At 44.1% G+C, this 27,159-nt stretch overlaps 1 protein-coding gene and 1 long non-coding RNA gene across 8 annotated transcripts in view; one reads left to right on the top strand and one right to left on the bottom strand.

Moving 5' to 3' along the window:
• The window catches only part of LOC103349864 (uncharacterized), an 80,009-nt gene extending 77,967 nt beyond the window's left edge, over window positions 1-2,042 (bottom strand). For all 3 annotated transcript variants that reach the window (XR_007910167.2, XR_007910166.2, XR_011384731.1), the window contains exon 1: window positions 1,917-2,042. This is a non-coding gene — a long non-coding RNA (uncharacterized lncRNA). The remainder of the gene's footprint in view (window positions 1-1,916) is intronic.
• Window positions 1-27,159, top strand: part of TENM4 (teneurin transmembrane protein 4) — a 2,118,216-nt gene that overhangs the window by 938,517 nt on the left and 1,152,540 nt on the right. For all 5 annotated transcript variants that reach the window (XM_051821885.2, XM_051821866.2, XM_051821785.2 and 2 more), the window contains exon 5: window positions 17,850-17,936. The gene's annotated coding sequence lies outside the window, so the exon portion shown is untranslated. The remainder of the gene's footprint in view (window positions 1-17,849; window positions 17,937-27,159) is intronic.

Genomic DNA, 27,159 nt, shown 5'->3' with positions numbered 1-27,159 from the left:
TGGTATATAGAATGCTATTGAGGAAAATGCTTTGAACTCTGTATTACATGCTTTGAGTAATTTTTGAAGTTCTTGGCAACTAGTTGTTTACCCTTTTGGAGCAAAAAAAAATTATTGTTACTACAGAAACTGGCTGAGAAAAAGTAGTGTTCTTACTAATATCAGTCTTTTAAAATATGTCACCTCCTTTGGCATTTCAGAAAACCATCTCCAATAAGCCCCAAATGCTAATGTGACCCATATGCCACTGCTATATATCTAGTTGTGTACACACTGCATTAAAAATGCTCTCTCAAGCTACATTTTTTTTATCATTCCTGCATGGGATAACTCTCATAAAATAATTAGGAGGTACACAAACTAATGATAAATGTTGGCTTTTTGAAATTGGCTTTGATGAAATTATCATAATCTGATTATGCAGCTTCAAAGAACCTTTCCCAAGCCTGATTTTCCTTGTCTGATCCAATCTGCAACTGTCTGTGGCCAGAACAGCTACTGCACGAGGATTTATGTCTAAGGTTTAGAACAGCCAGCGGAGTCACTTCTCCCTGAACCATAAATATTCATGAAGTACAGGTACTCTGTGTGGCCTCCCACCACTGGTCTAACTCCTCCAGGCCAGTCAAGGCCTCATACTCCCAAATAAAGGAGACAATGTGGAGTATTTGGGGTGGAAAATAAATTGTGATTTCTTTTCACATATAGTAGGAAGAGTTGTATGCCAGGTTTAAGATTATGAGTTTAAGAGTCAAGTGGGGCTGGGTTGTTGCTCCAGTTCTTCCCTTAACTAACTCTATGCCTTGCTCTCATTATATAGCTTCTCTGAATGGATAAAAATAAAAACAACTTGGAAAGCACAAAGAAGGATCCTTACCACATGGAAAATACAGTAATTTTATCACTGTGTATTAAAAATGTTTCTGAATATAGTTACAGATAAACTCATTATTGATACTTTATTATTGCATCTTAGAAAACCGCTAGAATGCAAAATAAATCAACAACTTTTGTGAATGTACTGTTTTTAAAGTTGGGTATTTTAGGCCAGTGCCACGGCTCGCTAGGCTAATCCTCCGCCTGTGGTGCCAGCACCCCAGATTCTAGTCCCGGTTGGGGCACCAGTCCTGTCCTGGTTGCTCCTCTTCCAGTCTAGCTCTCTGCTGTGGCCCGGGAATGCAGTGGAGGATGGCCCAAGTGCTTGGGCCCTGCACCCACATGGGAGACCAGGAGGAAGCACCTGGCTCCTGGCTTCGGATTGGCACAGCACCGGCCATAGCGGCCATTTGGGGGGTGAACCAACGGAAAAAGGAAGACCTTTCTGTCTCTCTCTCACTGTCTAACTCTGCCTGTCAAAAAAAAAATTTTTTTACATAAAAAAGGTTGGGTATTTTACATGTTATATTCTTGCCATCATGCAATGAACCATCCATATTTTATAAACGTACACGATAAAGCTCTAAGGGCTTAATTTACTGGTGCCACTATATATTGTTTTTTGTGTTTTTTTTTTTTTTTTTTTTTGACAGGCAGAGTTAGACAGAAAGGTCTTCCTTTTCCGTTGGTTAACCCCCCAAATGGCTGCTACGGCAGGCGTGCTGCATCAATCTGAAGCCAGGAGCCAGATGCTTCCTCCTGGTCTCCCATGCAGGTGCAGAGCCCAAGCACTTGGGCTGTCCTCCACTGCCTTCCCGGGCCACAGCAGAGAGCTGGACTGGAAGAGAAACAACCCAACCCGGGGTGCCAGCACCGCAGGTAGAGGATTAGCCAAGTGAGCCACGGTGCCAGCCTGGTCCTACTCTATTAATAAAGGTTGTTAGGCACTGCTGTGATAGCAGAATGATTCTCTTGTGTAAGAGTAAACTAAAGACTTCCCTAACAGCACATAACTATCAACAACTAAAGTAACATCTTACATTAGTCCATGCAGGCTGCTATAACAACACCCTTCAGACTGGGTAACTTGTAAACAGCAGGGATGTGTTGCTCACGGGTGGGAGTCTGAGCAGGCACCAGCAGATCTGTTACTTGCTGGGGGCTGGGTCTCACAGATAGAGCCTTTGTGCTATGTCACAAAGGCCCATCCACACACCAGTCAGTTCCTGCGGTAGAGCCCTCACTACCTCACCACCCAAAAAGGCTGTACCTCTTAACATCATCACTTTGGGATATAGATTCCAATGTAAGAATTGGGAGAAGACACAAATATTTCCCACAGCAGCTACTATTTTTAGCTGTTGAAATTGATGATGTATTCAATGGAAGCTTCTTGTGTATAGAGCAGCAGTGGTAAATCAAGCCAAAAGGATTATGCACATTCGCTTGGTGAAAAACCTAAGACAAAGACACTCTTGCCTAGTATCGCCTAGTACATTATGTGAAAGTCGGGATGAAGCTACAGCGATCCTGATTCCTGGGACCGACACAGGAATTCCTATGCATCCACATTGCTGGGAGTGGCTGGTGTTGTGGCGTAGTAAGCTAAGCATCCACCTGTGGCACCACGAACCCATATGGGCACTGGTTGAAGGCTGCTCCACTTCCAATCCAGTTCCATGCTGATAGCCTGGGAAAGCAGTAGAAGATGGCCCAAGTGCTTGGGCCCCTTCACCCACGTGGAAGACCCGAAGAAGCCCTGGTTCCTGGCTTCAGATCAGCACAGCTCTGGCCATTGCTGCCATCTGGGGCGTGAACTAGCAAACTTCCTCTTTCTGTAACTCTGCCTCTCAAGTAAATAAATAAATCTTTTTAAAAAATCACTTGGAATGTTTTGTAAAGAAAGGAAAAGAAAATGGACCAAATATACTTAGGAAGTAGAAAGTCATAAGTAAACTGGGTTCTTGGTTATAGGGAGACTTCCCAAGCTCTACCAGGGGTAGGGAACCTTTTTTTCTGCCAAGGGCCATTTGGAAGTTTATGATGTCAGTCATGGGCCAACCTAAAAATTAACCTCCTGTAGATTTATTGAATTTGGATTCTGCAGGTGGTTACTTTGGCAGGGCAGGACCAAAGAATTTCAAGGGCCTTATGTGGACCATGGGCTGCATATACCCTATAAAGGAAGCAATATACCTATAAAGGAAGCAATGCATTAAGTCTTTTGGTGGAGCCATGTAATATGTAGCTTTTCCAAACTTTTTTGACCATAAAATCCCCTTGTCATGAAATGTCTTATAGGATGCAACACATATGTAAGATATATTGTTCCTTTATTATACTGCCAAGACATCACAGAATATCTTCTGGGCCCTCTTCATCTCCCTCCAACAAGAAGCCTATACAAACAGCGATCGCTTTCAGACAGTGGAGGGCCTCAGTGCGGGACCCCCCTTCAGTATTCTTGGGTGAAGAAAAACATCAGCCAAGTCGCACATTCCTGCTCTCTTCCTCCCCCTTCATTCTCACACACAACAAACTGATCATGTTCCTTTTCTAATCAGAATTCCTCCCTGGGAGAATCATCACACCACTCTTGCTGTGTTTTTGAAACGTGTGCCTCTTTGTACAAAGACAAAGGGGGTTCCTTCTCTCACCACAGATTGCCTGTCTTTTGAAATATGTTCTATAGTCCATTCAGCCCAATTCCAGAGTATGAAAAGAGCAGCACATGGTAATTAAGAGTAGTCACCACACACAGATAACACCGTAATCATATGGCTGGGATTCAGGACCCAATTTCCCCCACAAGTTTATCTCCAGATGCATTCACTTTGAGCTGCATACCACAGCACAGTGCTTTGTCTGAGGCTGCCATCATTGGCTGTTGAGTGTTTTACATTCCCAGTGACTTCCTCCTTGGCTGCCATGAAGAGGGTCTGATTCAGCGGGGCTATGTTTGGTGTGTTGCTCTTAGACCATTCCTTCTGTCACTCACCTGGCACAGACAGGTTGTCCCAGGCCAGCCATTGTGTTATTGACCACAAACTAATACTCTTCCAACATGTTGCTTGCATTTTGGCAGCCATTTTGTCATTGTTTACTCTGTGTGTACATGGGGTCTTCAGCAAGTTCATGAAAAATGCAAATTGTGAAAAATTATGCATGAATTTTAAAATTTTTGCTTACAATTCCAGTTTTTCCTTGAAATTTTGTTAAAAACATTTATTTGTTTATTTGAAAGGCAGAATTACAAAGAGTAAAAGAGTTCTTCCATTTACTAGTGCACTCAGCAAATGGCCACAACAGCTGGGCTCAGTAGGCTGAAGCCAGGAGCCAGTAACTGTCTGGGTGTCCCACACTGGTGCAGCTGAGACTAAGGAAATAATGTACTCACATTCACACAGCTGTTAAGAACGGGAAAAAATTGAACCAAGATTTCTCTGACTTCAAAGTCAACAGCCCTAATGCCCCAAGATGGACACTAGGGTTTCATGGCTAAGACTATGGGTGTTGGAAAAAGAGTTCAATCTTAGCCCTGCCATTTTATTAATTGTAGCACCTTGATGAAGTTGTCAAATTTCTATGCACCTCAGTTTTCACACCTATAAAAAAGGGATGGGATCTACCTGCCGCTGCTCTGCTGAGGAGTGTGATATCACAGATTGACTGTCTATTAGTAGCTTTTATGCTTACTAAAATCCTAAGTAATTATTTTGCTTTTTTATAAAATACATCTGGTCTAAGTTTGAAAGGATATTGAGCTGCTGGGTAATTTTTTCCTGCTTATCTTTACATAATTTACAAAATGATCATGTTGATCATATGTGACTTAGTCCTCAGAACAGAGTAGGGCCATTTTTGATAGCTCGTTGAAAATGTAATTTAAAAGTAAGTGTATTTTGATACAAAAAAATTTGAAATCTATATTTACTCACATATATACAGATGTGTGTGTGTGTGTGTGTCCACTCATCCATACAGAACACAAGTGTAGCAATCAAAGTAGTCCCAAGGAATAATCAAAAGAAAGGGCAGAAAGTCAGTGATATTTACTTCGGGGTATCGGGTCCTATTCATTCTTTCATTTCCATTCAAAGTGAATATCTCAGTGCATCATCTTCTTTTCAAAGTGACTCCTCTCCCAGAGGCAGCATGGGGCATCGCTGCACTATGGGCAGGACCCCAGGACTGACTCTGCTCCTCTTTTCTGATTGCTAACCCTTATGTGAGCCCCTGAATTCTCTCTCTCTCTGGGCAGCAGAGGAAGAAGTGAGATTCTAAGGAGCTACGACATATCCCTTATTTGTGGAATTTCCATTCTTGTCAGACCGGGTTGTAGGGTGGGTGAGAGAACAGGGGAGAACGGGTTCATCTGCTTGGCAGCATGCTCCAGGGTAGAACTGTCAGGACAGCTGAGTGTTCATTGCCGCTTCCCCTGACCTTGCAACATGACCCTGAGCTATGCACCCTGTCTCTCTGCACATTAGCTTCTCCACCCCCCACCTCCTGCCCCGCAGAATGAGGGTATTAATAGCAACTTCACGGGATTGTAGAGAGGATTAAGTGAGTTATTACAAAGATGAGCGCCATTCCAGCAGAAGTAATTATACCATGATCATTATTTCACTTAATATATATTAAGACTGGAGGTTCCAATTCAGCATAGCTTTTCCTTATTGCCCTTGTGTTCTTGGAATAAACATAATCTTTGTGTTGTCAGCCGGAGTAGTTGGAAATCAAATTTACCATTGTCCTTTTGAAGCAAACCACAGCTGCCTGTCACCTTTGTGTAAGGACACCTGGAAGGTGTTTGAACTACGGTGCAGTGAGCCCTCATTCCATGCATGTACTGTGCCCATCCTAACAATAACCACAGCAGGGATTCTTTTTCAGATAAAGAAGCTGAAGCACCAGGGGCAGGTGCAGTTAGAGCCAGATGGAAACCTAGACCTCTGCTCAAGACCCCTCTCTTTGCCTCTCCTGTGACATTCTTTAGAAAGAGAAATCCAAAGAGAACTGCCATGTGCCACCTCTCATTTCTCTAAATTTAGATGTGAAAATTGATTCTGAATAGAAGAGAAAGAGAGCTCTACTCATCTGTGCCTTTCTCCCACAAATGTTCATGTGTCTTGAAAGGAAGCCAGCCAAACACGGAACAGGGAAATAACCCCCAAGGACTTGGCCATTAAAAAGGAGCCACTTGATAGGAATACAGGGCTAGATTTCATGGTATCCTTTCGTGAATGTTGGTTAGACCCTGACTAGTGCAAAAATGTATACTTCAGGAATAGAGAGTTGAGGGAGCTCAATGTAAGCTGTGTCCTGAAAGCAGGAGTCTCTGACCCAGCGCTGTGTGTCCTCTGTGAACTCTATCTGCCCTCTCAGGGCTCCGCTCACTCATGTGTAAACTGAAATGGATTGCTGAGGTTCAGCGTGGTGTTCTGTGGGTCATCATTTATTTGTAAGTCAACATCGTGTCTGGGGAGATTTGCATGAAACAAGTGCTATAATTGAAGAAATAGATAGCATTGTAATTTAACTAGAGCTCTCATAATTTGTTTGCAATGGGTACATTTTGTCTGTCTGCACCAGTTCCAATCTTGAATACTGCTGGCAAGGAGGATGTAAGGAACCCAGTCTTGGCCCAGAACATCAGGAAAGTAGAAGGGAGTTCTACTTCTGATCACTGAATTTCTAACCTGGTTCCAAAACTTAATTGGGTTCACACATTTGAGAAATTCAGACTGACGATAGAAATGTATTCTATTGCTCTGAAACCATGGTCTCAACAGCAAAGGGATATTTCTTGCAGGGGTCCTCAAGGTGGGCTTACTTCATCTACAGGTCTCTCTCTCTCTCTTAGGTACCCATACTTTGTCTTGGCTCACAGCTATCCTACTTCTCTACTGCTTCTCCCACTGAACTGTGAACTTGGTGGCAGTAATTTCTGGTTCACTTGAAGATTACTTAAAAATTCATTCCTGCATGAGCGAATGAATAATGGCTACAATTATAACATATGGCCAGTCCAAATTGCATATTTTATTCATTCATTTATAAACTTGTATTCGTCTATTCCACAAACATGTACTGATGCTCGCATCATGCCCAGCTCCGTGCTAGGCACAGGGATCCCACTATCTAGCAACACTGACAGGAGGTCATCCCTTAGAGTAGTCTTGTAAATACTTCAGTAAAGTAAGGTTTCTCCACATCAGCACTATTTGCTTTTGGGGGGCAGGTACTTCCTTGCTGTGACATCTGCCCTGTGCATTGTCACATCTCTAGGGGTCTTGGTAGGCCCAGCAATGGGGTGGTAGGATTCTGTTCAATTCCACGTGCAACTGGTCTGTTCTACCCAGTGCCTCATAGTTTCACCTGAAGTGAATTTCTTTAGCCCAAATCATTGGTTTGTTCACATTCTCAGAGCAGGAGATCATATCCTTAGAACTGGAAATGTCAACCTTAGAACTCCTAGTGGGGGCTCATTGGCCTAAAGTTCTGCTCCACTTCTAAGCCTGGCCTTTGTCTACCTCCCCAGTTACCTTTGCCCTGTACTTCCTTGTACCCCACTCTCCAGGCAAAGGAGAAGTTGTGGCATTGTACAGTCTGTTTTTCCTCTTCAGAATGCCTTCCCCTAGAGTTTGCCCAATCATCCTTAGTGCAGTTGACCTGTCACCTCCTCCTCCATGTTCACAGAGGGACATGGCCTATGTTAAGGGAGCTCACTGCTTACCACATCCACCTCTATTCTAGAATCTTGTCACTGCCTCGTCACCTGCTTATGTGTCTGCTGGATCTCCTTGGCCATGTGCTACCGAGGGTCGATTCTGGGTTCATTGCCTTTGAAACCCCACTTTAGGGAAGACTTCTTCCAATCCTAGCTCCTGCATCATCAGTACTGCTATGCTTTGCCATTCATCAACACCGTTCACTGGTTTTCAGACATGCACACACATAAATATGTCTGTACTGTCATTATGTGATTTTGCAATTTTATTTCAGATTTGTAAGAACATGATTGGAGGCGGGGGGCTGGCCTCAGCCCAGCCTAATATGTGCAGTTCCCACCTCCTCCCTGTCATTCCCATTTTTCTTCCTTTGGCTTCCCCCCATTCCTCCTGTTCTTGTTTCACACAGAGCAGCATCATCAACATCTCTGAAACCTTGGGAACAGAAGCTATCCAAAATCCGCAGGACCCTTCTGTTACAAGCAGAATAATCAAAGCAGATCCCTATTGAGTGGATCGCTCTCTAGCAAAAATGATTTGCCTGCTGCTAAGAAAATAAAGTTTGTCCCAGTCTCACAACACCTGTATTTGCAGGGCCTGGTATAGGACCTGAACCCAAAATAGGTGCTTACTGTCTACCTGAATGAATTGATATATGAGATGGCATATGTGAGAGTGACTAGAAACTGAAAGGAATCTACATTAGTTATAACAGATTTACTAAGCAGCTCCACCTTGGGTGTCCGTTTATAAGAAGAGGATGATGTTGGTTGGACATTTTGGATTCCTCTTGCAATTCCTTACCTGCAAAAGGAAGCAATTGGTCATGCACTTGACTGTGGCAGGAAGAAAAATGGACCTATTTGTGCACCATAGAGTGGGAGTCTTAGCGGAAATGGAGCCTCTGGGTTAAGCAACAAGAAGGCATAGATTTTTTTCCCATTGCACCTTGTGAGGAATACGAGCAGGACTCGCATGCCCATGTCGGGTGGGAGACTACCTATGTGGCTACAAGAGGAGGCGAGAGTTAGCCATCACTGACTTCAGAAGTAATCTTGGCAAGTGCCCTGTGTGTACCTCCACTTCATCTTGAGTAAAGTGATGAGGAGATGACATCCCATCTGGCTGGGAAACAGAATCCTGGAAAACCATTTTATCCTCCTTTCTCTGAGTCTTCAGCAGAGAACTGAGGAGAGAGCATAAAACTTGGGCAAAGAAAGCATTATTAGTTTAGACATGTTCCTCGAACTCTCTGTGGCTTGCTCTGGCTCCAGAGAGCTGTGTAGGATTATGCAGGAGAAGTAAAGATGACTTTGGACATCCAAGTTAAAGCCTTCAGACAAAAATGAGATGAAGAGGCAAACAGAGGAGGTGCCTAAAGTCTTGAGTTCCAGAAAGAGCATGACTCCCCAGACCATCAGTGCAAAGAATAGACCTCCCTCTGGGAGATCTGAGATCCTTTGCTTGGCACAGCACACAAATCTATGGCCACTAACATGGTGACTTGGCCAATTTATGTCTCTGAGCTAACTGGTTCTGCCGCCCTAGATAATAGTCACTCTTTTTCTCTCTGTTCCCCATCTTTCCTTCCTGAGCCCTTCACTGTCTTCTCCAGCCTCTAACTTCACCAACAAAGAGAACATGAATGAGTTTCAGTCCCTGTCCATTGTAGACTGTCACTGATTTGTGTCGCAGCCTTCCAATCCACACCTATCCCTGAGCCAGCCATTCCTCTGTGGTCAACTGACTGTGGCTGGGGCAAGGAAGCAAGCATGATACAGTCCAGCTTGCTGCAACAGGACTTCAAGAGAGCATTCATTCATGGGTTGTCTTACAGACAAATGCTTAACACACAGGGGAAGAACAGTGCACACATGGGCCCTCCAATGGGACATATTAGAGTTGATGCTCCTATCATAATTTAAAGGAGAAGTTTTAGAAAATATGCACAAACCACTGGAAACTATGATGTAGTTATCTGAGTTGTGAAGGGCAGTGTATGCAGGTTTTATAGGAAATTATGGAGCACTTCTCAGGGCACTTAGTGACAAGTGGATAACTCTCAGCCTTGCCTTGTCTCAATTCATCTCAACTCATCTGAGAAATTCCAACTTCTGCTGTGTAGACTAGCACCATGGTTCAAAGTACAGAATCATTCAGGCTTGGTTTGAACCTTGATTCTGCCATTTCCCAAATTTACCCCTGACTTTGGTAAATTACTTAAATGTTCCAAATGAGTTTTCTCATTTATAAAAATCAAAATTACAGTAGAACCCATGTCACAAGTGTTATTATGAAGATGAAGTGGAATAATGCCTGGAAAGCGCTTAACGCAGAGATCTGCACACAGCAAGTGCTCCATAAGTGGTGCTCTTCACAGTACGCATGGTGCTGGTGGAAGTGGCAGCTGTAATAGACCTGTGTGTCTGTCACCACGGTTCTAAAGTAGTAACTGAAGACTGTCTCTCCTTGAAGGCTGTTCCCCTGCTTACTGTCAGAACAGTGAAATGGGCCTCTCTGATCAGTGATGAACAACCTGTCCCCTACTGGGTCCAGCCAGTCAATTTCTCCATCCTCCGTTCTACATAGTTAACCCAGACCCACTCCCAGTGCTCTTCTTGTTACTGCTGCTTCCCTGTTCTGTTTGCTCTTACGCAGACATCACCCTCCACTGTAAAGCAGACTTGGTCGGAATATAAGCTGCCCTTAATGAAACGCCTCCCATGGACCACGCTCTTTGTGGGAATCATCACATATCATTGTAAAACAACATTTTGCTGGTTTACCTATTTTTACAGCAGAGCATTCAGAGCCCTAGATGGGGTGGAAAATAACTTCCTAAGCCATTCTCCTGGCAAATAATTGGGCATCTATATGCAGGAGATTCTCAAACCTTACTGGCCATAGCCCATTCTGAATTTTCATCCTTTGAGAAACAATTTGGAGACATGATGATGATGATTATGACAATGACTAGGATGATGACAATAATTCTTTCTTATCTCCCTAATTATTGCAATTTTGCCATTTTGCTGCTCACAAAGAATTTTCATAAACAAGGATCTCTCATCCCCAGAGAGTGATTTTGGCGATTAAAGGCGGACATCTCTACCCCTGTCAGCCCTGAGCACGAAGCACCCTAGGAAAGCATCCAAGTCACACCACAGCCTTCAGTGCTATGAGCCTCTGGCCAGGAGCTCTGCTCTGAAGCTCCTCCCGATGGTCATCTGTGTGACATAGCTCTCATAGAGTCTCACCCTCCCAGTTCTTACCTTGCAGACATTAAAACCTTTGCTACTTCTGCAATTCTTATATTTTTGCTTTTATGTGAAAAATGCTCATGGACTACCCATCCCCTCATTGAACCATGGTTGTCTTGCAAGAATTTATAGCTGCAGTTTTTAAAAGAAGCATGAACAATTGTTCTAGACTTCCAGTGGAAGCTGTTGGGGTATAGGCTTAGGCTTAGGCTGTTGCTTCCACTGCCACCACCACTAACTGAGATTTCACCATATCTCCCTTCCTGTAGGATAACCCTTGTATAGGTTTCCAGGTATACTTTGAAGTCCCATTCTAAGGATGTAACTTGAAATTCAAGACCTCAGCCTTTTTCCTCATTGACTCATCCAAAGTGATCCAATTTAAAATTGTACTCCGTTCCAGTATTTGCAGATTTCTCTAAATGCCAAGAGCTGTTGTAGGTCACGGGGATGCAGATATACTTGTCAATAAAACATGATGCTGACCTCCAGGAGGAGCCATTCCAGCAAACCTCAACATTGTAGTGATGAAAAGGAGCTTGGACACAATCTACAACAAAACCTCTTTGATTTTCAATATTTGAAAGTTAGGATGCAAAAAAGGAATTAAGTTACCTCAGGTCACTTATACAACCGAGCTCAAAAATCTCTTTAGGTTATTCTGCACAGTCTCTCTAGAGAGGCCTTTTAGCATCATAATCATCTCAGCTCCGTGTAATTTCAATTTTAGTAAATGAGCTGCCAAAGTAAGCAATGAATAGGGGACTCCTCCTCAGCTGTCTCCTCTGGGTGCCCTCCCTGTCTCTCCAGGCCACATGGCTGTGGTTCACCCATGCCCCAAGATCCCTGGGCTTTTGCCTACCATGCTTCTCATTATAGGCTTTAAGAGCCATTTCTGTCTCCTGAAGACAGAGCCCAAACCATACTCACTTCCAATTCTCCCCACTCACATTTGCTGGCTGAATGAACGGGATAAAGTCAGACCAACCCTGAAAGTAGCTTTTGTTGGGGACATGGGTGGCCCTACTTGTCATCACTCTACAGACAGGGTGAAAGAAAGTCTAGAGGTAAGAGATCAGCACATCCAACATCTTCAGTTCCAATAGTATCTGTTCCTGCAGAGTCAAGCTTGGCATTATTCTATCCTAGGGTGGGAAAAAAGAGAAGAAAAACAAAAGACAACATGTTGAATAAAGATGTTATGGCCATAGCAGAAGGCTTACTTTACCTTGCTATGTTTGTTTATGCCTTCTACCAACTGTAACTAAAATCAAATGAAGCCTCAAGGCACAGAGCTTGGCGTTCTTATTTACTCTTTTTGATGAGGAATTATATAAAATGGGAAGGGAGGGCAGATATGAGCTAGGCCATTCTGTTTCCAGTTACTCCACTTGTTGCAGTACTAAGAAGAAAAGGACTTCTGGGGCCAGTGTTCTGGACACCAGGAAAGTCACTACCTGGGTGCTGGCTTGTATCCTAGCCACTCCACTTCTACTCCAGCTCCCTGCTAATGCACCTAGGAAAGCAGTGGAAAATGGCCCAAGTGTCTGGGCCCCTGACACCCATGTGCCAGATCCAGATGAAACTCCTGTCTCCTGGCTCAGTCCTGGTCACCACAGCCATCTGGGGAATGAACCAGCAGATGGAAGACCTATCTCTCCCCCTCTCCCCCTCTCCCCCTCTCCCCCTCTCCTCCTCTCCTCCTCTCCTCCTCTCCCCCTCTCCCCCTCTCCCCCTCTCCCCCTCTCCCCCTCTTCCCCTCTCCCCCTCTCCCCCTCTCCCTCTCTCCCTCTCTCCCTCTCTCCCTGTCCCTCCCTTCCTCCCTACCTCCCTCTATCTCTGTAACCTTCAAATAATAATAAAACAGGAAAAGAAGTACTTTGAGGATCAGAAGTCCTGGGTTCTGTGTTTGATTATGCTACTGACTCGCCGGGGCGTCAGCAGGGGAAGGGAGTATACCCTGAAAGGGCCTCCATTTGCCCATCTGTCAATGGAGACATGTGAACTAGATCAGATCATTTTAATTACCCCCAAAGCCCTAAATCCCTAAGGTGCTTTGCTTTCTTCAATGCCTACTTGAAGGTAGGAGGTGGCAATCCCAGAGCCAGCCCCAGAGGCCAGTAATAATGCCAGTCTTTTTTTTTTTTTTTTTTTTTTTTTTGGACAGGCAGAGTGGACAGAGAGAGATAAAGGTCTTCCTTTGCCGTTGGTTCACCCTCCAATGGCCACTGTGGCCAGCGCTCTGTGGCCAGTGCACCGCGCTGATCCGAAGGCAGGAGCCAGGTACTTCTCCTGGTCTCCCATGCGGGTGCAGAGCCCAAGCACTTGGGCCATCCTCCACTGCACTCCCTGGACACAGCAGAGAGCTGGCCTGGAAGAGGGGCAACCGGGACAGAATCTGGCGCCCCAACCAGGACTAGAACCTGGTGTGCCAGCGCCGCAAGGCGGAGGATTAACCTATTGAGCCGCGGTGCTGGCATAATGCCAGTCTTGTTTCTACAACAGCCAATGTAAGCATTAGAGGAAAAACCCTCTGGCTCTTTTGCTAGTAAAGCAAGCAATTCACTTTATTAGAAATAAAAATAGCAGTATTTATTGAGCCTTTTGTTGTCAGGAACTATGCTAACTACCTTTTATGCTTGATTTCATTAGTTTTCATAACCACCACATGGGGTAAAGTCTGTTTTATTGTCATAGGGAGGCTTTTTCATCTGGGGAGTTAAAACTTGAAGAAAATATGTAACTCATCCAGAGTCACAGAGAAAGAAAGTGACAGATCCAGGACTTGAACTCAGTGCTCCCAAGGCCCTGGCTGTCAGCACTGCATTAAGTTCTCAGTGTCAGAAGCCCAGTCTTGTCTGTGTGTCAGTCTGCTGTTGTGTGCATGCTCTTTGGTGTATGTGACATTGTGGGTAGTAGGAGTCTACTCATTTTGTGTCTCTCATAGTTGAGAACCAGGACATGGAGGATGTGCATGTCAGACTGAGAAATTCAGGTGTATCTTAATGGAAATAGTCTCAGGAGGTCATTAAGATACCTGCATTTCAAGATGTTTTTGTATCTTTACTTTGAACAACGGATTTTCAAGAAAGTCATGGACCTCACTGATCACTACGCTCCCATTTTGCAAAATGCCAACTCCTCTTTCTCCAAAGAGCCCTTGTAGTTTGACACCAGTCAACATTTGAATATGTTATTTCCTGATCTCTTCTCTTCTTATCTCTACTCATCCAAATGCTAAGGCAAGGGACCTAGAAACTCGCCCTGAGTCATAGAGTTAAACTGACTGGTGGGTTCAGGATTCACATAGTTCTCATTGACTCCCAATTTTGTTACATCACATCGTGTCTTCACATAAAACGAATTCCAATAACCTTACAAAAGAAAAGCCTTATTATCAGTGTTACTCAGACATGAAACTTATCTGAGAGTTAAGAATCTTACCCGGGGCCAGCGCTGTGGCATAGTAGGTAAAGCCACTACCTGCAGTGCCGGCAACCCATATGGGAACCGGTTCAAATCCTGGCTGCTCCACTTCTGATCCGGCTCTCTACTATGGCCTGGGAAAGCAGTAGAAGATTGCCCAAGTCCTTGGGCTCCTGCACCCACGTGTGAGACCTGGAAGAAGCTCCTGGCTCCTGGCTTCGGATCAGCACAGCTCTGGCCGTTGCGGCCAATTGGGGAGTGAATCATCGGGCGAAAGACTTCTCTCTCTCTCTCTCTCTCTCTCTCTCTCTCACTCTCCTCTCTCTGTGTAACTCTGACCTTCGAATAAATAAATATATCTTAAAAAAAAAATCTTACCCAAGCCTACAAAAAGTCTCACAAATAATAGGAGCAAGCAAGTCAGAAGTTAGCACCGAGGTTGTGCTGCTTCTCTTATGTAGTAAAATCTTTTTGTTATAAGGTGCATAAAGCCCCTGTGATGTTGTAATGTAGTAAGAAGTGCATGTTCAGTCTTTATCCTGCTTCCCTGGGACAGAGATCTTGGAGCTCTAGTACTTTCCAGAGTTATAGGGGCGAGAGGTGCATCTTTGGTTAATCATCATAACCCCCTTTGAACCATACTTTGTTTATGCTCTTGAAAGATGAAGCTGGTAGCTTGAGGGACCAACTGTGATTTCAGGCCCACCCCAGTCTCTAGTGGGAGGGGAGTGAATCAGTCACCAATGGTGATTTAACCATTGGGCCTTCATGGTGAAACCTCCAGAATAACCCTAAACAATGGGGTTCATGGAGCTCCTGGGGTGAAAACACAAAGAGGTGCTGTGAGTGAAGTACCTGGAAGAGGAATTCTGGGACCCCCAAATATATAGACAAGACAGATAAAAGTGTGGGTAACCTGGAAACCCACTACTTGGAATTGGCATCTGTGGGTCTGTGCTGACTCCAGGTAGTGTCTGGATTAAATTAAACTGGTGTCCACAAAAAACTAGAAAATTGCTTGGAATGGAAAACCCATATATTTGGTGCTAAAAATTGTATGGGTATAGAAAAGCAGGCTATAGTCTAAGTATTTTCTAGTTCCCCAAGCAGACTGAGCAGACCTTGTGGGCAAGACTATGTCTTATTTACCATGCATCCAAGATATAAAATCCTACAGCCCAAGACAGTATCTAGTTCACATTGCATGCCAGTAAGAAATAAGGAAAGGGTTGCTTTGAGCAGCATATTCCGATCGCATGGCATTTTAGTTTGTATGGTTTGCTCAGTCTTACCTTGCCAAGTCACTGTTTAGGAGCTTCAGTTTCCTGATCTGAATAGCTCACCCTGTCATTGCTGGATTAATTGTGCAAGCAAAATAAGGGATGCTATACATTAGATATGCAGTAAGCAACTGATGAGGATGTGATATGGCCAGTGACTTAGCACTCACAAATGCACAATGCCTACAACAAACCAGGAAGGCACTGAGTACCACCCTGGAGAGAGGGAAAGGATCCCAGAGGACACATCTGCCCCTTCCTTTACTGATAGCCTTGCCCCTGGCTCCTGCAACACACACACTGGAAGAACTGTTGTTGACCTGGGACTCCTGATGCTGTTCTCATCGCCTTCCCTACTTGCCCACCCCACCTTCCATCCAGAAAGTGTGTTTAGAGGGAGAAAATGATGGTAAACCTATGTGAACAAACCTGAAAATGCAAACAAGCCCACATTTCAGGAAGGAACCCAAAGACGGGCTTAGCCAAGAAATGACAGGAGAACCTGAGATGACAGAAGGGGTTCACTCCAGTCTTCTCCTTGGGTTTTAGATGCTATTCTTAAGAAAAGGTGAGAGAGACTCTTTTTTAACTTTAAAAAAAATTTATGTAAAGGGGGCCAGCACGGTGGCATAGTGGCCTAAGCCTCTGCCTGCTACACCAGCATCCCGTATGGGCACTTGTTTGTGTCCCAGCTGTTCCTCTTCCAATCCCACCCTCTCCTATGGCCTGGGGAAGCAGTAGAAGATGGCCGAATCACTAGGGCCCCAGAACCCACATGGGAGATCTGGAAGAAGCTCCTGCTTTAGACTGGCCCAGCTCTGGCTGTTGTGGCCATCTGAGGAGTTAACAGCAGATGGAAGACATTTTTCTCTCTCTCCCTCTCTGCATCTGCAACTCTACCTCTCAAATAAATAAATCTTTTAAAAAGTTTATGTAAAAGGAAGAATTGCATGTTTTTCACACATACAGTTTTTGTAAAAGATTTATTTATTTATTTGAAAGGTAGGGCTACAGAGAGGCAGAGAGACAGAGAGTGAGTGAGTGTGAGAGTGAGAGTGAGAGAGATCTTCCATCTGCTGGTTCACTCCCCAAATGGCTGCAACAGCCAGAGCTGGGCTGATCTGGAGCCAGGAGCTTCCTCCGGGTCTCCCATGCAGGTGTAGGGGCCCAAAGACTTGGGCCATCTTCTACTGCTTTCCCAGGCCAGAGCAGAGAGCTAGATTGGAAGAGAAGCAGCTGATGCTTGAACTGGTGCCCATATGGGATGCCAGCAGCTTTACCTGCTATGCCACAGCGCCGGCCCCCACATAAGCAGTTTTAAGAGCATAATGAATCTTCCTACCTTACCTTCCTTCCCTCACTCATTCTCACCCTCTCTCCTCCTTCCTTTCTTAGTCTTTCAATTTTTTACATAACATGCTTTCAGCTTATTTTATGATCACAAGGTTAACCCTCTACTAAATAAAGGATTCAACAAATAGTATAGGAAAACCACTGTTCTGGAAGATTATAGACAAGGGCTATAACAATAATCAAATCTCAAAATGTCAATTTTACTCATATACATCATTCTTTTTTACTCTGTGTACTAGTTACCACAAATCAGGGAAAACAAATTTATCTTTTGGGGACTGGCTTATTTCACTAAGTATAATGGCCTCCAGTTGCATCCATTTGTTGCAACAGACAGGATTTCATTCTTTTTTGTGGCCAAGTAGTATGCCGTCATGTATATATACCACAATTTCTTTATGCAGTCAGCAGTTGATGAATATCCGGTTTTATTCCATAATGTAAGCTATTGTGAATTGAGCTGCTATAAAAATGGGGATGCAGATAACTCTTTAATATGCTAATTTCATTTCCTCTGGGTAAATTTCCAGAAGTGAAATGAATGGGTCATATGGTAAATCTGTCTTCAGATTGCTGACGAATTTCAATGCTGTCTTCCACAATGGCTGTACTAGTCTCCATTCCAACCAACAGACTAGAGTACCTTTTTCCCCATTCCCTTGCCAGAATTTGTTAGCCTTGGATTTTTTAATGAGAGCCATTCTAGCTGAAGTGAGTTGAAAACTCAAAGTGGTTTTTTATCTGTGTTTCCCTGATGACTAGTGATCCTGAGCATTTTTTTCATGTGTCTGTTGTCCATTTGTATTTCATTCTTTGAAAAATGACTGTTCATATCCTTAGCCCATTTCTTAACTGGATTGCCTATTGTCTCATTGAGTTTGAGCTCCTTATATAGCCTGAATATAATCCTTTCTTTCCAGGACTGAAAAGTGGGTGACACTGTCTCCTCTACGACTCGATAGCTGCATGCCAGTCCCGGCCTCTTGAAGGGATGAACCATGGAACAGGTAGGGTTAAAGCATGCAGCTACTTGTATAATTGTGTGTGGTTGAAAGAGCTGTATTGCTATTTGGTCTTGCCATTAACTGGCAATTGAGCAAGTGACAACATCTCTGGAAATGGGTGGATGATCAGAGTTTCCTTGGGAAAAGGTGAGTATCAGTGCAATAAGTGAAGATGGTTTTAAGTGTTCAAAAACTTTGTTCCGTTTTGAATTCTCTTTCGTTCCTTCTGACTATAACAACCCATTTTGGTGCTAATGCGTCTTCAAAGACTTCTTATCATTTTGTTGCTCCCTTCCTCATGTTTAATGCAGTTTCAAATGAAAATACAACTGATAAGCCAACATAGAGACATTAAGGAATGGTACCTGTTGAATAAGATAATTCTGCTGTTAGTGCTTTTATTTTTATCTTTAGTAATACAACTCCCATTTATTACAGTAATGTAACATTTAAGTATTAAGAAAGTGAGTGAGATTCTACATGTAACAATTAAGTAAAAGAAGCTGCGTCAAGTTCAAGGACAAGCTGCATACTGCAGGCAGACGTTTAATGAGTGCAATCCGGGAGACAGGTGCCAGGTGTTTACCAAGGCCTTGCGGCTCTCCGTGTGCCTGGCAGGCCTGCAGCACCTGTGATTCCATTGTCTCTGAGGAAGAGCAGTGCTCTTCCCAGATGTACGGACTTAGCCTGCATTTGCCCAAGACCCCCGGAGAGTGCTGTGCACATGGAAGTCTGAAAACCCCTGCCCCGGGTTCTTTCTCATTCTTTTGAATTCTTCTTAAAATGATTCTATCACAATCACAGATCCTGAGGGCATCCTCTCTCCAAAGTTCTTCATTTCCCTTTTGTTTGGTATTCAGAGAAAAACAAGCAAAGTTAAATCAAATGAAAATAATTCTATCATTGCTGAAGCCTGTGGGCTTTTGACAGAGCTGGATCTAGCCCTCTCTTTGGTGTCTTCCTAGTCACGTGACATTGACAAACACACCTCACCTGGGTTTCTGTAATTGCACAGTGGTTCCCCTTTATCCTCAAGGGACGTGTGCCAAGTCTCCCAGTGGGTGCCTGAAATCACAGAGAATTCCAAACGCTGGACAATATGTGCTTTGTTTTTTCCTAGATGCACATAAACAAATGTAATACTTTTCCAATCTCAACTAAGCAGTGAGCCCCATACCTTGGCTGTGACTTTGCAATAGCAAAGCTAGCAAGGATTTATTTTTCTTTCTTCTCAGTTTCCCAGATAGGAGACTCATTCTTTAGGTTTTAGCGATGTCAGCATATGATTTTTTTTATGAAATCAAGAACTTTCACTTAAAGCAAGCATGTTATAGCTCCTTTTTGGCATATCTGAATTGCCAGCATCATCACTCTTGCACTTCAGGACCATTAGTAAGTAAGATACACAGGCACTATGATAACATGACAGGTAACGTGCTCACCTAGATGACCACTGTGTGAGTAATGGGCAAGTAGTGTACACAGCTTGGATACTCTGGACAAAGGGACGATTGATGGCCAGGCAAGAAGGAGCAGGAAGTTGAGACCTCATCATGCTGCATAGAATAGCTCATGATTTAAACCTTACAAATTATCTATTTCTGGAATTTTCCATTGAATCATTTTAGGCTGACGTTGACTACCTATAACAAACAGCAAAAAAGAAAACTGCAGATAAGGGTCGGGGAGACTGCTGTAGTTTCATCTGTAAAGTGGGGATTGTAATCACACACACACACACACACACTTGACTGTCAACGCCTAGCATGGAGTTGCACATTTACAAATTATAGTCATAGGATTACTTTTCTTTGCTTCCCATCCTAAAAGAAAGCCCATGAATTTTAACCTGATGGGAAGGAGCACATTCTCCCATTGTCAAACACACACCATATATCTCTATTTTGGGTTGTGAGTGCCAGACAATTTAGTTGACATCAAATCATTGTGTTTCTGTGAGTACTTGTCCCAGTTAATAAACTGGCTATCAGAAAGTCCTGGCAGATGTGGTCTTTCTTCCTGGTCTGTATCTGTTCAGGATACCAGCTCACTGAAGAGCAGTCTCTGGAGGGAACAAATATGGGTGAGCAGAGGAGTGGGCAGTTAAAACCACTGCAGTGTGGCATACCCCAGACACCAGGGTGGTGCGTCCCACAGTTCATTTATTTCAGCCAGGACCTGGAGGAAAGTACACATTCCAGCCTTTCCTCTGCTGCCACTAGCCTGAGGAAGGAGTAATGAGGACAGGATAGACCAGAAGCCACAGAAGCCCAAGTTGCCTACCTGACTCCATTAGCCGGAGACCTTGAGCAACTTACTAAAGCTCGCTTGTCTCAAGCCTCACAGCTAGAAACCTAGAGCTGGGACAGGTACCCACGTTCCACATTGGAGTCGCTGGGTTTGATTCCAGCCCCAGCTTCTCACTCCAGTTTGCTGCTAATGTGTACTCTGGGAGCCAGAATATGATAGCTCAAGTAATTGGTCCCTGCCACCCACTTAGGAGACTTGGGATGAGTTGCTGGTTTCTTGCTTCAACCCAGCCCAATCCTGGCAGTTAGTATTGGGGGACTGAATTGTCTGGTGGAAGCTCATTCCCTCTGTATTTATCTATGTATCTATCATCTCTCTGCCTCTCAAATAAATTAATATTAAAAAAGAAAGCCAGAGCTCATCATTCTGAATCAACTGCAAAGCAGTGAGGGTCAGTGAGACCCAGTAGGTAAGCATGCCTCGTGTGATGCCTGAGGTGTTAATATTGTAATGCCAGGACTGAGGGCTTGGTTGCTAGTATTTCCTCCTCTGTTTGCTCATCAAATTCTACTCAGCGAGAAATACGTGATTTTAAAACCCCCTTTCTTCCATTTCTCACTTGTAACCTGTTCAAGTCATGTTGCTCAATTTCTCTGAGTCTCTGTTTCCTTATAGTAAAATGAGGGCATCCTCTTGCCAGTTCCCTGAGAGGATTTCTGAGAATGCAAGCAAACTGTCTGGTCCATGGAAGGTGCAATGTAGGTGTTCATTCAGGAGATGTTGGCCCTTAACATTCAAGAGAGTTGAGCTCCGCCCTTACTTCCTCTTGCATGGTCTCTTGTGACCACTGTATTTTGCTGGATCCTACTTTCCCTCTGAAAATATTGTAGCAAATGGTGCCCGTACCTGTACCTGTTCTTTCTTCACACCCTCTCCTTGGATGGACTCAGGGAATCCCATGGTTTTAAATGCCACCGCTAATAAATCTTCAGCTTCACTTTTCCTTTGAGCTATGGACTCAAAAATTTAACTGCTTTTATGATATACCCATTTGGAAGGCATAAAATCTTCATGGATTTCACATATCACATATAGCAATCTTACATTCCAGTGGCATCACCACCAACTCTGCTGTGACCCCAGTCTTCTCCCTTTGCAATGTCTCAGTCCAAATCAGCAAAGCCACAATTCTCTAACCTTTTTCTTTGACACCACATCTGACCATTTTCAGATTGTAATGGCTCAGCCTATAAAACATATCCAGAATCCAACCACCTCTTGCAACTCTCATTCCAACCACAATGATCTACTTCTGACCTTGGTTCTCTATAACCCATCAATTAACTAAGGATGGTCCATCCTTCCACTGGAAACTCCCAGTATTAACCCAACACAGAAGAAAATGCAAAGACTTTAGCAGGATCCACAGTCCAAAAGGAAGCAAACCCTTGACCCTCCAGCTTCCCACTGCCTTTCTAAAATCATTCTAGCCATTCTAGCCTCCTTTCTGTACCTTGAACGTGCAAGATCCACCTCTCTCTCAGAGCTTTTGACTTACTCTTACTGTTCTTCAATTATCTGCATGGCTTGCTACCAAGTGTCATTTCAACTTTTCTCAAATGTTGCCAATTGAGAGACTTTCCTTGACCTCCATGAATAAAATATCATTACTGCCTCACCACACATACAGAACCTTCCTCTCCTTCCCATAGCATTTAATTCCATCTGACACATTCTATGCTCTCATGAGCTCCTCAGCAGAAGAGACTTGGTTTCAAGCACTGGATAAATAGTAGGTATTCAGTAAATATTTGTAAAATGAATGAGAAAACTCACCTAATTCTGTTTTCTACTTTCATGGACACTGTGGCCTTACGGTAATACTTATAACTGTGCTTTTGTTGACTACTAATATACATAAGTTACATTTTTATGGTATCCCTAAGTTAATAGCCCTTTTTACAGTTAGTGCTTCCTTTGATTCCCATAACAATTCATTGAGGGAAAGGAGTAGTCCAGCTACATTTGTAGATGATGAAATAGGCCTATAGAGGTTGAATACGTGAAGAAGTCATGCTTACTACTGGAAAAAATCAGGACATGAGCTCAGGTCCAAGATGTTTTTCTGTGAAAATTACATCCTGCATATTTACTGACTTGTATTGTTGCTGAATTGCTCCAGCTTGGGTCAGTTCCGTATGTTTCTTTTCGTATATCTACTTGCCCAAGACAAAGCAAAATACGAAAATGAAATTCATGCCATAATTTTCTCCTGAAGACTAATTTAATTAAGAATTAAGATCTGGGGAGAGCATTTAGTGCAGTGGTTATGATGCCATGTGGGACACTACATTAAATATCTTTCAGATCACACAGCTAGTGAAAGATGGAATTTATTACTTTGCTAGGGTGTCTGTAACAACATACCACAGACTAGGTGGTTGAAACTACAGTCTAGAGGATGAAAATTTAAGATCAAGATGACGGCCATTTGGGTTTCTTTGGAGATTTCTCTCCTTGACTTGCAGATGTGTGCCTTCCTGCTGTGTATTCACATTGTCCTGTCTTTGTATGCACCTGCCTGGTGTCTCTCTGTAAGTCCCAGTTTCCTTCTCTTTTAAGGATACTAGTCATATGGGATTAGTGCCCACCATGAAGACTCCATTTTGATTTAGCTGCCTCTTTAAAGATCTTATAAACAGTTATATTCTGAGTTACTGGGCATTAGCATTCCAGCACATGAATTTCAGGGGAACACAGCTCAGCTATTAGCATGGAACTAGAATTCAAGTATAGATTTTCTTAACATAAATCCAGAACTTGAAATCCGTTTCTCTCCTTCTCCCTCTCTCCCTCTTCATCACATTTATTTCATGCACTTATTATGTATTGCCAGTATATATTTATTTGTGTGGATATTCATTTCATATGTCTATCAGCCATTGTTAGTATACCCATCAACTACCGAGATTTGTTTGTTTGTTATTGAATAAATAAACATGAGGACAATTCTCAGGTAAGACAGGAAACCCTTGTCACTGTACCTTGGAAATAAATGTCTCTGATAGGTTATTTGTGAAATGGACTAGAAATAAACATGATGGGGAGGAGAGGTGGGGTTCTGGGTTAACAGCCATTGACATGAGTGAGACTTGTGGCAATCCACTCACTACCCATTCAGAAGGCTCATTTCCTTAAAATAGTGGTCGTTCTCAGTGTTCAAACTACCAGAGATAGATCCCCACTCTGTGACTTGTGGAAAATAAGGTGATGGCATAAGTTGAGAATGTCAGAGAAAGAATCCCCAGAGAGGCCTCCAACCAAGGAGGACAGAGTGTAGTCCCATATCTCCATCTCAAGGGAGATCTGCATTGCTGGACAGGAAACTGAGGCAGAAGTGCAGTCATATAAAGGAGCAGCGTGGTAGGAGCCACAGGAAACTTGGGGCCCAATGAGTCTACCCCAGGAACAACATGTTGGACAGATACGGAAGAAGAAAAGGTCCTAATGTGTTCTCCACTGGGATTGGAAGCAAGGTGGGTTGCACCAGCCACTAAGATGTATGGCATCGTGTGGGATAACTAGAGTTGTGAAATGAAGAAGTAAGGAATATATGGGGGAAATGTGGAAATGTAGAATATAAATACAATAGACAGAAGTGTAACTCGCTTTTATGCTCACCTGCCTTAACCACTGGTTTTCAGTGAATACATATACCCTGATGACAGAACTCTGAGTGAAGAGCAGTCGAGTATGCCCACTCTTTCCCATGTCCCTCAGCATGATCATGGTTAATAACTACTGAACATTCACCATAGTTCAGGCCCCATTCTAAGCACTCAACATTTGACTGACTTATATTCACAGAATTCTGTCACATAGTTTTCTATTATTTTCCCATAAGGCAAAGAGAAATTGGAGCAGTAAGAAGTTAAATGGGCTGCTGTATGTCACATGCCAGGTACCAGGTCATCACTCATGCAGGCAGGACACAGCGTGGCGGGCACTCTGGACTCACAGTGCTGCATTAAGTGGTGCCAGTGTGCTTATGCCACCCACACTCGAAGATTACTGAAATGTGTTCTTTCCAGAATGTCTGCAGGACTCTGCAAAGATGATTTTTTTAAAAGATTTATTGACCTATTTGAAAGGCAGAGTTACACAGAGAGAGAAGGAGAGGCAGAGAGAGAGGTCTTCCATCTACTGGTTCACTCCCCAATTGGCCACCAGAGCTGCACTGATCCGAAGCCAGGAGCCAGGAGCTTCTTCTGGGTCTCCCACATGGGTGCAGGGGCCCAAGGACTTAGGTCATCTTCTGTTGCTTTCCCAGACCATAGCAAAGAGCTGCATCAGAAGTGGAGCAGCCGGAACTAGAACTGGCACCCATATGGGATGCCGGCACTACAGGCAGCATTTACCTGCTTCGCCACAGGGCAAAGAAGATTCTTATGGGCTTACCTTCAAGGTAGACTTAGTCATCAAAGAAAAGGTGTGGCAGGAAATGAAGGCAGATAGGATAAGGAGATAGACATAGACAGAAGTAGTGCTATGAAAGAGTGCCCAAAGGGATATAGCAAATCAGGACTTGATTGAGAAATAACTAGAGCTGAAATGCTGGTAGGTATTTGGGATAACATATGGCAGTGGGGAGCACTTTTTTTTTGTTTGTTTGTTTGTTTTAAAAAATTTGTTTGAGAGAGAAAGGTTCACTCTCCAAGTGGCTGTAGCAGCCAGGGCTGGGCCAGACCAAAGCCAAGAGGCAGGAGTTTCTTCCAGGTCTCCCATGTGGGTGACAGCAGCCCAAACACCTTGGTCATCTTCCACTGCTTCCCCAGGCTATTTGCAGGGAGCTAGATCAGAAGTGGACAGCTGGGACTTGAACCAGCAGCCATATGAGATACTGGCATTGGATGCAAGCGCTTTACCCACTATGCCCCAGTGTCAGCCCACTGGGGAGCTTTTGAGCAAATAGCAGTTACTGTGGACAACTGAGGAGAACTCCCGTGACTAAGTGGTTAGTTTGGTGTGGGAAAGAATGGCCTAGGAACCTGACCTAGAGAAAGTGGTAGATGAATCCAGTAGGACCGCTTTTACCCAGAGAGGGGCTGTACTCCCAGCAAGAGAGCTAAGGCGACAGGAACTGAGCCAGAATCCAGTCATAAGACTGAGGGACAAGCAATTATGTGATCTCAGGGCTTCCCTGGAGCAGTTCTAAGGCACCCAGTGAAATCCCAGACTGCACCCCGCACACTGCCCTGCCTCACCACCCAATGAGAATGCAGCCTTGTTCCAGACAGCCTCAGGACCTGACCAGGTAGACTGAGCCTGCACATCTCTCGTCAGGAGAGTCTGAAAGACAAGACGCTGGACAGGCAGACAAATAGCACGATTCACCCACCTAGACACCTGTTCCTTTCTGCGCCCTCCGCTTCCCTCCCAATTGCTGCACCTCCCTGGGGGCCGCGGTTCCCCTGGGTGGGTAACAGCCCCAGCATGGGTGCATGAGCAGGGACAGGACCATGAGCAGCTGCATCTAGCCCTGAAGTCCCCAACGAACAACTTCCCGAGGGTCGATTTATCTTCAGTTTCAGCCCGGCAGGCCCGAGGTCTATAAATTGTAGTTGGAATTCAGGTCCGTTTTCTAGGGCCGGGATGTGTTGCCTATGAACCGTGGAGCGGAGCATCAGCGCACCCCCTTCCACACAGTCCATTTGCCTGCTGTAGTGAAACTGACATGCTCGGCGGGCAGCAGGCCCCAGGGTGGCCCAGGCAGCCGCAAATCTCTGCAGTGGACAGGAACCATGGAGACTGGAGACAAATGAACTGCTGCTGAGCGGGCCGGTGCCTCCTTCTCAGGCTCTCTCAGGCTTTACATGTAGAGCCAAAGCTGAATATTGCTCAAGGCAGATCTGTGCTTCTACTTGGCCTGGCATTCTATTACGAGTGTGCTTAAGGATCCGGTGTATGTGTCGAGCAATCTGGGGCCTTATGGTCCCGCACAGAGGCAGCAGGCAGAAGCCAAAATCAGAAGGCTCTTGGGCCAGAACTGGTTTTAAATTCCCGCTCTGCTCCTTCCTGTGGAGCCTTAGGAAAATTATATAAAATTCTATTTTCTCATATGTAGAAGAATCAAATGTAGTAGACTTTATTATGTGGATAAAGTAAGATGAGCCAGAGTGTCTGAAATAGAGGAGGTACTCAATGATGGGGAGCATGTTTAAAATTAGAGATGTTGTTTGGGAAGGGCAATAAGGCTGAGCCTCCTACTTAGCATGTGGATTTTATTTATTTTTTACTTAAAAGTAGGGGACATCTTCCATCTTCTGATTCACCCCCAAATGCCCCCAGCAGCCAGGACTGGCCCAGGCTAAAGCCAGGAGCCAAAACCTCCCTCTGGATCTCTCACATGGGCGATGGAGCCAACTGCTTAGGCTACCATCTGCTGCTTCCCAGGAGCATTGGAAGGAAACTGGATTAGAAGCAAGTGGGACACAATCCCAGGCATTCTTGTATGAGATGCACAGGTTCCAAGCGGAAGCCACTGTGCCACAACGCCCGCTGCAACATTGTGGGTTTTAAAGGAGTTTGGAATCACACCACTCTGAGTGTAAATCTTGTCTCCTGTACTTACTGGTTGAGTAAGCTTGGGTGGTACATTTACTTTTCTATGACTTAGGATCAAAAGACCCATCTCAAAGTTGTTGACACAACTAAAAACCACGCTGTCCTTAAAGCACAAAGCAAAATAGCTTCCACGAAGTAAGAGGCTAATAACTGAGATTTTATACCTTGACTGGCTACCCAAAGTCTTAAACTCAGTTTAATGAGACATATTTTAATGAAGCCCTCCCATGTGCATATAATTTATAGTTGTGTATTTATTATTGGGGAAAATAACATTAAAATAATCTTCAGTTGAATTGTTAATCCAATTGAGTGGAACCTGGTTTTATTGGCTCTTTATTAGGAGCATGGG

This window comes from Oryctolagus cuniculus, chromosome 1, assembly GCF_964237555.1.
Source record: "Oryctolagus cuniculus chromosome 1, mOryCun1.1, whole genome shotgun sequence".
NCBI classification, from domain to species: domain Eukaryota; kingdom Metazoa; phylum Chordata; class Mammalia; order Lagomorpha; family Leporidae; genus Oryctolagus; species Oryctolagus cuniculus.
Note: the sequence above shows the minus strand (reverse complement) of the source record. Positions and strands in the feature narration are given on the sequence as shown.